Below are 9,920 nucleotides of genomic sequence, written 5' to 3'. Positions count from 1 at the left end.
CATAGTCTTAATTAACATTACTTCTAACTTAAAAGTAGGCCATTAATAATACGTTTTAATTAAAATGCTATTGTAAATTATAGTAGCGGTGTCTTTGAATTTGAACTTAGAGACCTCTATTATCTAATTAGCATACTATAATTAGCAATTTTATCGGTCACTTTTTTAAATATCGCTCGTACTAACTATACTTCTGAGTTTTACCATCCATTATTAATTATTTACATTAAGCCTAACTAATTAACGCGTTTTTCCCTAGTTTATAAACCAAATTAGATTTTCAATATTATGACAATTAACTAGGTAAGTACTAGGCGAACATAAAAGGCAAGTGATTACAAGTTCAGTGCGAAGAGAACACAAGCAGAGAGCGGACTCGGTACAGTGCGACGGAAGCATGGCGCGTGACGGCACAGCGTTCCTTGCACCCGTCGTCATGGTAACACGGATTTCTAAGCCCGATATCAATACATTAACTTACGAGCAGGGTTGTACATCTCTGGCTTTAATATAATTAACAAAGCTAGTCCTGAAACGTTTCAACGTAGCACAATTTTACATTATAAATATATTAATGAAGTTAGAAACAATTCAAGTCTAGATTTTATATGGTAGCAGGCAAACACAAAGGTAAGGTGCTAATGTTGCTAATGCTATAGACCAGCAGCAAAAATATTCGAAGCCATGGACGCGCTGCAAGTTTTTTCACAATGAGCAGTGGCACAGGGGAAAAAGCAGTAAGTTGACCTATCTATTAAAAACGATCATGACATCAAAAAACGCAGGACCGCTATCCCACGGGTATTGTCAATTCATCGTTTGTCGTAGATGGTGCTCATATAAATTTGCATTTCCGCTGATTGGAGGCGCGAGGATGCGCCGGCGACTGTCCACCGTCTACATTACCGCAAAGAATGCGTGATTGTATATATAAGCAGCTAAAACATACCTTATTACAATAATTTAAAGTCGATATTGTTACCAGCAAACAACTGCATTAGTTTTTTTAGGGTACAAGGATGAAGTTTTTGTAAATCGTTATTTGCTTCCAGGAAGTCAGAACTGTTTAAGCGATTTATTTTTTCTTCGACACTACAATTTTAATCGAGTTATTATTAAATCAAACTAGCTTTAATAATAACTCGTAAATAACTGGTAAAAACTAGCTTTTACCCGCGACTCCGTCCGCGCGGAATAAAAAAAAAATAGAAAACGGGGTAAAAAATATCCTATGTCCGTTTCCTGGTTCTAAGCTACCTGCCCACCAATTTTCAGTCAAATCGATTCAGCCGTTCTTGAGTTATAAATTAATAGTGTAACTAACACAACTTTCTTTTATATATATAGATAGATTAATTTAGAAACATCGTTTTAGTGACAAGATCTGTGTAACCTCAATTTAATACGAACGCGTTCATTGTAAATTATGCTCATCATTATTACATAATGTGAGATTGTGGATAGGATATAATTAACAATTCATGAACATAGTCGTAACAAATTGGTTATTAAATTATAATATTACTGAAGCTCCAGTCATTAAATTACTCAGAGTATTTAGAACAATTTTTACCTACTTATAGTACACAAAAGAGCTTATGTTGCCTCCTAACCATCAATTTTTCTTAAGAAATCTGAAATAAAATTATGTTTTATTACGTATGTTTCAGCAAGCGGACCGCATAGTAGCACTCGCCTTATTAAAGAATACCTCTGTAATAGACCCTAGTACAGCGCATATTGCTTTCGATTTACATCCTAGTAGTTTTAAAAGACGAAAGATCTTTGTTAAATAAATATTAATATACTTACCGCCTTATTACATTCACTTCACATAGGTAAAACATATAAGTTAGTCTTTCGCAAGAAGGTAATCTTATTAACTATGTTACTAATTTTATAAATGCGAAAGATTGAATGTTTGGATGGATGTTTATTAGAAGGTACATAGCTCTCCTGAACGGCATAAATGTAGAACATAGTCTATAAAAACACAGGCTACTAATTATTACTTTTTAATTCCGCGCAGACGGAGTCAGACACAAAAAACAGTATGTTATAAATCTAAGACTTTTCTTGTAGAAGAATTGGAATCAAATAGAAGTCTACAAGTCGCTTGGCAATTCGGATAGTTTAGTACTACCAACTGATGTGAATATTAAAGTGGTCATAACAAGTAACGGTTTGCAGGAGATATAGTTTCTAATAACAAAAAACTATATGATTATACTGATGTTTCTCATAATCGTTTTGTGTGTTATAAAACGTTCATGGGTAAAATAATCAATTAGTTTATTCACAACATATAAAATTTACAACTGGATAAAGCAGCTTCCAATATCAAAATAACCGAACAGAAAAAAGAATTTATAGTTTTAGCTGACGACAGAATTTTTTTTTGGCCATAAATACATTTTCCCGTATTTGTTTCCGGAATAGCTCTTATCGCAAAGATAACGATTTCTTGGAACAGGAGTAGGTAAAGATATAATTTATGTTCTTGGTACTATAATTTAAAAAAACACATTACGGTATCGTAATAAAATAGGACCATTAAATTAATATAATACATTTCGTGTATTACATTTTTTTAAATAAGAAACGGAATATCAAAAAATTGTTTATCCATACATGAACTAGGTATTTTCCAATAGAAAATCTTCGAATAAGTTTTATGAGATTGACGGTCCATACTTCGAATCAACCCCAGAGCAACGCCTCCCTCGAAATATATGAAATGGGGCACTTTACAATAGATGGATTTTATAAGGGTTGCGAATCAATAAGCCGACCTTATATATTACAACCGCTATAAACATAATGTTTGTAATAAATTCTACAATACAATTAAACGAAATTCCTTTTGTAACTTAAAATAAATAAATTTAGTAATTTTGCTTAATAATAAATTATTAAACATTTTTATAAAGAAATACACATAAGAAAAAATAACGTTTGCAACAATGTCAAGGCAAAAAAATCTTAGCATTGCGTGTCGTTATCACAGACAGATATCTCTTACCTTGAGATTGTGTGAACTGGAGATGAAAACAGCAAAGTGTCACAGTTTAAAATAAAATCAAGCACTATGTCACTACACACAATTTGGATACTGAGGCCATTCACAGAGCGTCACTTTGTTCACGAACAATCTCACAAGAGACAGGACACAACCGTCACCAATGACGAGCGGCACGCAACTGCACTTCACTTCAGTTCACTACGCCCTCTACCTCTCCCCGCGGCCACTATTGCCCCAGAGATCAGCTGGCAGGCCTTATTATTACCATTATTATCTTATGCCCACAGATTAGATCTACTGCCAGGCGTCTTGTTTATCAAAAGTGCAACAGAAAAAAGTTTCTTTGAAACATTTTAAATCAACTTCTTACTACTACAACTTCATATTTCAAAATTAGAGACGGATACTGACTTAACTGTTATAAATAGATTAGACAAAAATGCAATTTTAAAATACGCTCCTCCATTTCTTAAAAAAGTATTTTTAATTCAGAGTTCACAGAATATTGGTTGAACCTAAAGTAGGCATCATTTATCAAAAATAAAAACATGTTGTAACGTCCTCATATTTATGGTAGTGAAGTAAAATGGCGGAGAAACGAAACATTCCTCGTTTAATCTGAACATTTTTATAATGCGATCAATCAGTTACAACCGACAGTTCCTACATTTGGACCTCGACATAAAAATGTATTCGATGTCAATACCTTCATTTATATTCCTTCTTCTGAACTGAACACAATCGGAGATAAATTTAAATAGAAAATGGGTTCTGTTAAGTACGAGACAAAAATGTGAATAAAATGATTAACATATTAAGTTTAATTCTCTCGAGAGGGTTCTCTCTGCCTTTGCATCTTGGTATGTCACTTAAAAGGGTGTCTGTTGTGTTTTCACACATTTTCAAAGGCGTAAAAGGTAACCTCTGATATAAATATACAATCGAATGCCACACAAAGATAAAAAAAATACATATAGAGCAAAGTAATAAACTAAAAGCTCAAATAAAGTTTTGAAACTGATGAGATATCCTTCCTTATTCATTATTTATACTTTCGCAGAAACTTTCCTACAAAGAGCAATATTACAAACACAATTGTCACAAAGCACGTCAAGGTGGAGTTTGATTTATGTAGCGGCGGGTTCTTTGAGGAGTTTTAAAAAGGAATGGGGCGGTGCGGTAAGTCACGTGACCGAGCCAAAATTACAACTAATTTTTGCTCCTTACAGATATATTACGTTAAATTTTCATACAAATATTATTGTTTTGTATTTATACATGAAAAGAAATCTCTAGTGCATACGTAAATAAGAATCAAAATTAAGAAAAGTTTATCAAGTCCTTTTGCAATCTGGTCATACATACCTATTCTTCAAACTTTCTAAATGCCATAGCTTAAACAGCTGAACCAAATTGGACGAAATATGTAGTAAAAAAATCGTTTAATCATATATTTATGTACAAACACAAAACAGATATGGCACCAATCACAGTGTAATCGCGGAGTAGTACAAAGGTAGCGACATAAAGGTAATATATTCAATGGTAGGTGATTACGTTGCTTTACAAACTGCCCTGTGACGGAGCGCCGGTGAAATTGACCGGCCCCGCCGCCGAGCTTTTCATTATCAACTTGGAAATTTAGGGAGAGGGAAAACAGGAGGAAATTATACCCCGACATTTTTATATGACAAACCTTGGGCATGTTTGAGATTAATTGATGTTAGTATGAAATTGGTGACATTTTCATAGTTATGATTTTTAATTTATTTATCCAAAACGGAATAACAGAGACAATTATAAATGAAGTTCACATCTCATAACTTTGAGGGTTAAAACCTAAATGTTTCCAAAACCTAAATGGGTTAAAACCATTCATACAAACTCTGACTCGTGACTGAGCGTGGTAGAGTTCACATAAATTGCCATGGGACGATATTAAGGTCTAGTTATATTTTTAAATATTTAAACAATATTTATTATAAGTTTAGTCACAAACATGCGCACGGTGACGCATACTTTATGTTAAAGTAAACTCTGACGTAAGTCTCTTTTAATGTTAACACTCCTTTATGGTCAATGTGGTTATAAGATCATTTTTTTTCACTGAATATGTTATCACAAAGGGTGACCAACAAACAGCGAATAACAGATATCCATCTAAATAATATTTCATATTAAGATTTGTAATTACACTATTTACGTACTTGTTATTAGGATGTAACATAAAAAAAAAAAATTTTTTTTTTTCAGTACGAACAAATGAAATCGACTCCAGAGCCATAATTTTTCAGCTCTTTTCCTCCATTGCATCGGTACAGTATAAACTAACTACTTTTTCATACATCTCCTATCAGCTGTTCAGCTATCAATTCACACTAAAATGTAAATTTGATATCAATGGTACATTTTTAATAAAATCAATCATTCAATTTGTCTCCAGAGGTTGCCAGCTACATTTACTGCATTTAAATTCCCGTTAGAATCAATTCCAAACGTAATCGTTTTTGATACGATGTCTGCCAATTTCAATAAAAATTCAAATAAAATTTTCATAGTTTCAATAAAATGAAAACTTTATCGTGAATGTTAAAAAGATAAAATTCATTTTATTTTCATTGCTTAAAAAAGCTCTTTTATCCGTGAAATATGTGTGTAATGGTAGATTTTGATTTAAAATCCATAGATGTGCACTCAGAAATATCTAGCTTTTAATAATTTTATTTAAGCTATAACTTGATAAAGTTGCCGGCAAAAGGAGTGTTGGCCGTCGGAAGAAATCGTGGTTGCGCAACATCAGAGAGTGGACTGGAATTGCGAGTGCCGCCCAAGTGTTTCGCCTCGCAAGGAATAAACAGAAATATGGAGAACTGACCGCCAACCTTCGCTAGTTGGAGAGGCACCTCAAGAAGAAGAAGCTTAAGTTGAACTTAAGTATAAATAAATGCGAATATTCACATATAATATTCGTTGATCTTTCGTTTAAAACGTGTGGCGAATTTATCTCAAGACAAGATGAAAAACATATCGATCTTTCTCAGTCATATTTTGAAGTTTTTTATAGAGTGATAAAGTTATATTTTAACCGTGGTTTTCTGAGACCAAAATCTTAGTTTAAAACATATTGTTATCTGTGTTCTATCAAAGATTACAGGGATAACATTATGTTTTATACCGAGAATTAGGTCTCAGCAACCCATGGTAAATAATACTGGCTCAATATTTGCGAAACGAAAGTGCAATCTTAACCTGACTTATAAAATAAGATAACAACTCCTGCATATTCAATAGAAAGGTGCAACAGGTCGTAAACTGCGGTCACCAATGTAATTACATCGCATTGTTTTACTTATACGTAATCTAAGAGCTTTCAGTTTGCAGATGCGTTTATACACAACGCACGTTTTATACTTCCCAACTTATTTATATATACTCGTATAATTATATAGGGCTATAGCTTACTAACAATATGTCTTAAAAAATTATTATAACTACTACTTATAACATATACAAGCGACTTAATTATCTCGGAATTAAAAGAAAAATTAGTAAGTTGCCTGTGTTCTTCCAGACGATAGTCATATCTGTGCCAAATTTCAGCGGCATCCGTTTAGCTGTTTTAGACATACGAACATCCATCTGATTCATCCATCCATCCATCTAAACTTTTGCATTTATAATATTAGTAAGTATTAAGATTTACTACGTAGAAGTAATACGCCTTTCATAATTATGAATCAATTCAAATTGGTTTCAGAAATTGATAGTTGTGGTTTATAGTAGTATTACAGGATTTACCTTGGATTTATGAGACGAAAATCTCAGTTCAAGTCATATTGTTATCTTTGTTTCATCAAAGGTAATGACAAGGATGGTCCTTCGAGCCGGATTCGCATCATTCAATGTGCAAAGGATGACGATATGTTTTGTACAGAGATTTAGGTCTTAGAAACCCAGGATTAGCCTATATCATGAAATATCATTGAATAGAGTTTACAAATACCTACCATAACGCTATTTGAAATCTTTAAACAATGTTTTAAACGCCACGTTAATTTCATCTGGCACATTTTTGAAGACTTCACTGTTTAATTTAGACATCCATCACATACTATGCTGGTTATAGCCGGTTTATGCAAGATCAAAGAAAGATGATACAATGTGTAAATACCTAAGCATATTCCAACAGTCTGTGTATAGATATGTTTTGTATAAAATGTCCACCAATTTAGGCTTTGATCTTTAACGCTGTAAATAACATTCTCTTTGATGTGTCCCACTAATTTGGCTGGAATAAGCAAAATTATACGTTTTCATTACATGCAGACAAATGTCTTTTACTCTCTAACCAATTACTTTACCTTAATTAATTTTAGTATTATCAAACCTAAGGCTACCTAAGTTTATTCAGTCTGATTAATGCTATAATGTAAACATATTCACACTACGCGCTGTCGCCTGCGACTCCGTCCGCGCGTATTTAAAAAAAACTTAATTAATAGCCTATGTGATCTTCCAAGCTATATTCTACACCTATGCCAAATTCCAGCGAGATAAGGTTCTGGAGATACCTTCTAACAAACATCCATCTGAACATTCGCATTTATAATAGTACGAAGTAAGATTAAAATCGTACAATATAAGTTTAATAAACCGTAAATTTAATAAATCTTTTGTCTGATTAATTTGATACAAAATAAATATATTGAAATTGAAACTATGTATATCATGAAGTTTAATAAACCGGAATATAAATCACAACATAAGCCAGAAGCGATTTAATTAAAGTAACATTTACATCACAAGTGTTGTTATTCAAGAGAGTTTTACAATCAAACCTTTTATGGCTTTTGAATACCTTTAATTTAATTTCGCAAACTCATTTCGAGGTAATATAAATGTTAGCCTAATGACGCGGGTACAAAGTTTTTCAAGCATTACATTGGCATGTATTGAAAAGTAGAGTAGAGGCTTTATGACAAAAGAAACTTTTTCCCTGGGGTCAGATCAATACTCGTGCGGATTGCGGGGACGCAGGCTGGTCGACCTTTACAAAATCTGAACAATCCTACAACATAGTGCCCTTTCTTCCTGCCCCAAATGTCCTGGCGTTTCGCGAATAAACATTGAAGAAAAACAAAAAAAACATTAAAGAAACACGTTTTTAATCACGCAGGTATGTATTTTTTTAGTATTTTATAGGAAGGCTTCGCAGCCCAGAAGTATTTGTGTTATTTACAAAAGTTTACTGTAAAAGTTTTACGGTAGAAATTGCTGTTTAAATTTAAGGTTACCTTTAGTAACATTCTTAAATGTACATCTTAGTAATATTAAAACGCGAATGTTGCGATTTATGGTGGTGGTATATATTTATGGATAGATGGATGAATAGATGGATGTTTGTTAGAAGGTATATTCAGAACGGTTGCATGGAGCTAGCTAAAATTTGGCACAGTCTAGAAGAACATATAGGCTAATTCCACGCAGATGCAGTTGCGGGCGACAGCTAGTAATATTATAAAAACACACTGGACCGGCATTCAGAGAGGACGGAGTAGCAGTTTACGAATGAGTATAGACTATTCAACCATAAATTCATAAACACATGTTAGAACTTAAACTTCTTTGTATACATTATGACAATAATAAATTTCTTAAAAATACGAATGGACATAAAAGCTTTACAAGAACACAGAGAACGAATTGTTAACGGAAACAATCACGCTCACAACGCATTGTGGTAGTTATAAAGAGACAGAGTTTGAGACCCTTGGCGTCATTTGCTCACATTCTTTTGACTGACTTGTCTTTTGATTTTTTTTATAAAAAAGTCTGCGGCAAATATTATGTGGCATTAACAAGTATCCATGCGTGTTAGCAATCAGAACACCAGACTGTTAAATTACTACATTTAAGAACATCCGTAGGCATAGAAAAATTATTCGTAGTTCCTCGTTACACACCATACTTTATTCTATGAGATCCTGTTATTTATAAAGCCAATAATAAAACAGTTATTCCTCTTCTACGATCATATTTAGTTTTATGGTGCTCTTGTGTGAAGTTCATTTGCAGAAGCAAAGAATTCGGTTGCTATTTATACATATCTCTTTAAAAATCCCTGATTCATTTTGTGAGGTGCACATGGCAACAGGTCAACGTCTTATAACTAAAATAGAACACACTGGCCGATGCGCTCCTGGTCCATGTCTCTCGGCGTTCCTTCGAAGAATCGTTTCGACGTAATTAATATGTCAACGCTTATCACAATACGACACTTATGGTAGCACACACGTGGTACGATTTACTACTTCTTATTGAGCTAAGGTGACAAAATGACGATTAACAGTGATAAAGTTACATATTTACATAATGCATTACCGGTTTCACAGAGTATATCTACTTGGAATTAAACTATGACTACTTTTATATCAAATAGTTGATGACTTCAAAATTATGTGGAATAAATTGCTAATAAATCGTATCCAAGTGTGGCCACAATTACGACCTCAAATTGTAGCACTCTTTTCATTTGAAGTAATTTAATAGTCGCCTAGCTCGCGGTCTGGTCCCGGCCCCTAACCTATCAAGCCTCTGTGTGCTTCATTACGAGCGCAGGTCGTCGAACTGCCGACCTATTTTTAACATAATTAATGGGCAATTTTCATTTTACAATATATCGTTTGGATTGTTATCATAGTGGTATAAAAACAAGCTAAAGTATGTCAAACCTATATGTGAATATGTAATTTAGACAGAAAATTCAACAATAGCTTGTAAATGGAGAGAACTAGAGACATGCCTGGGCACATTTTGTTTTTTTTTTTATATTATAGAGTGGCAAACGAGCGAGCGGCCACCTTAATTCGCCGAAATCAATCCGACATCCGCAATTGCA

The sequence above is a fragment of the Papilio machaon genome, chromosome 16, assembly GCF_912999745.1.
Source record: "Papilio machaon chromosome 16, ilPapMach1.1, whole genome shotgun sequence".
In the NCBI taxonomy this organism is placed as follows: domain Eukaryota; kingdom Metazoa; phylum Arthropoda; class Insecta; order Lepidoptera; family Papilionidae; genus Papilio; species Papilio machaon.
The sequence above is the reverse complement of the archived record's forward strand: the minus strand, read 5'-3'. Positions refer to the sequence as shown.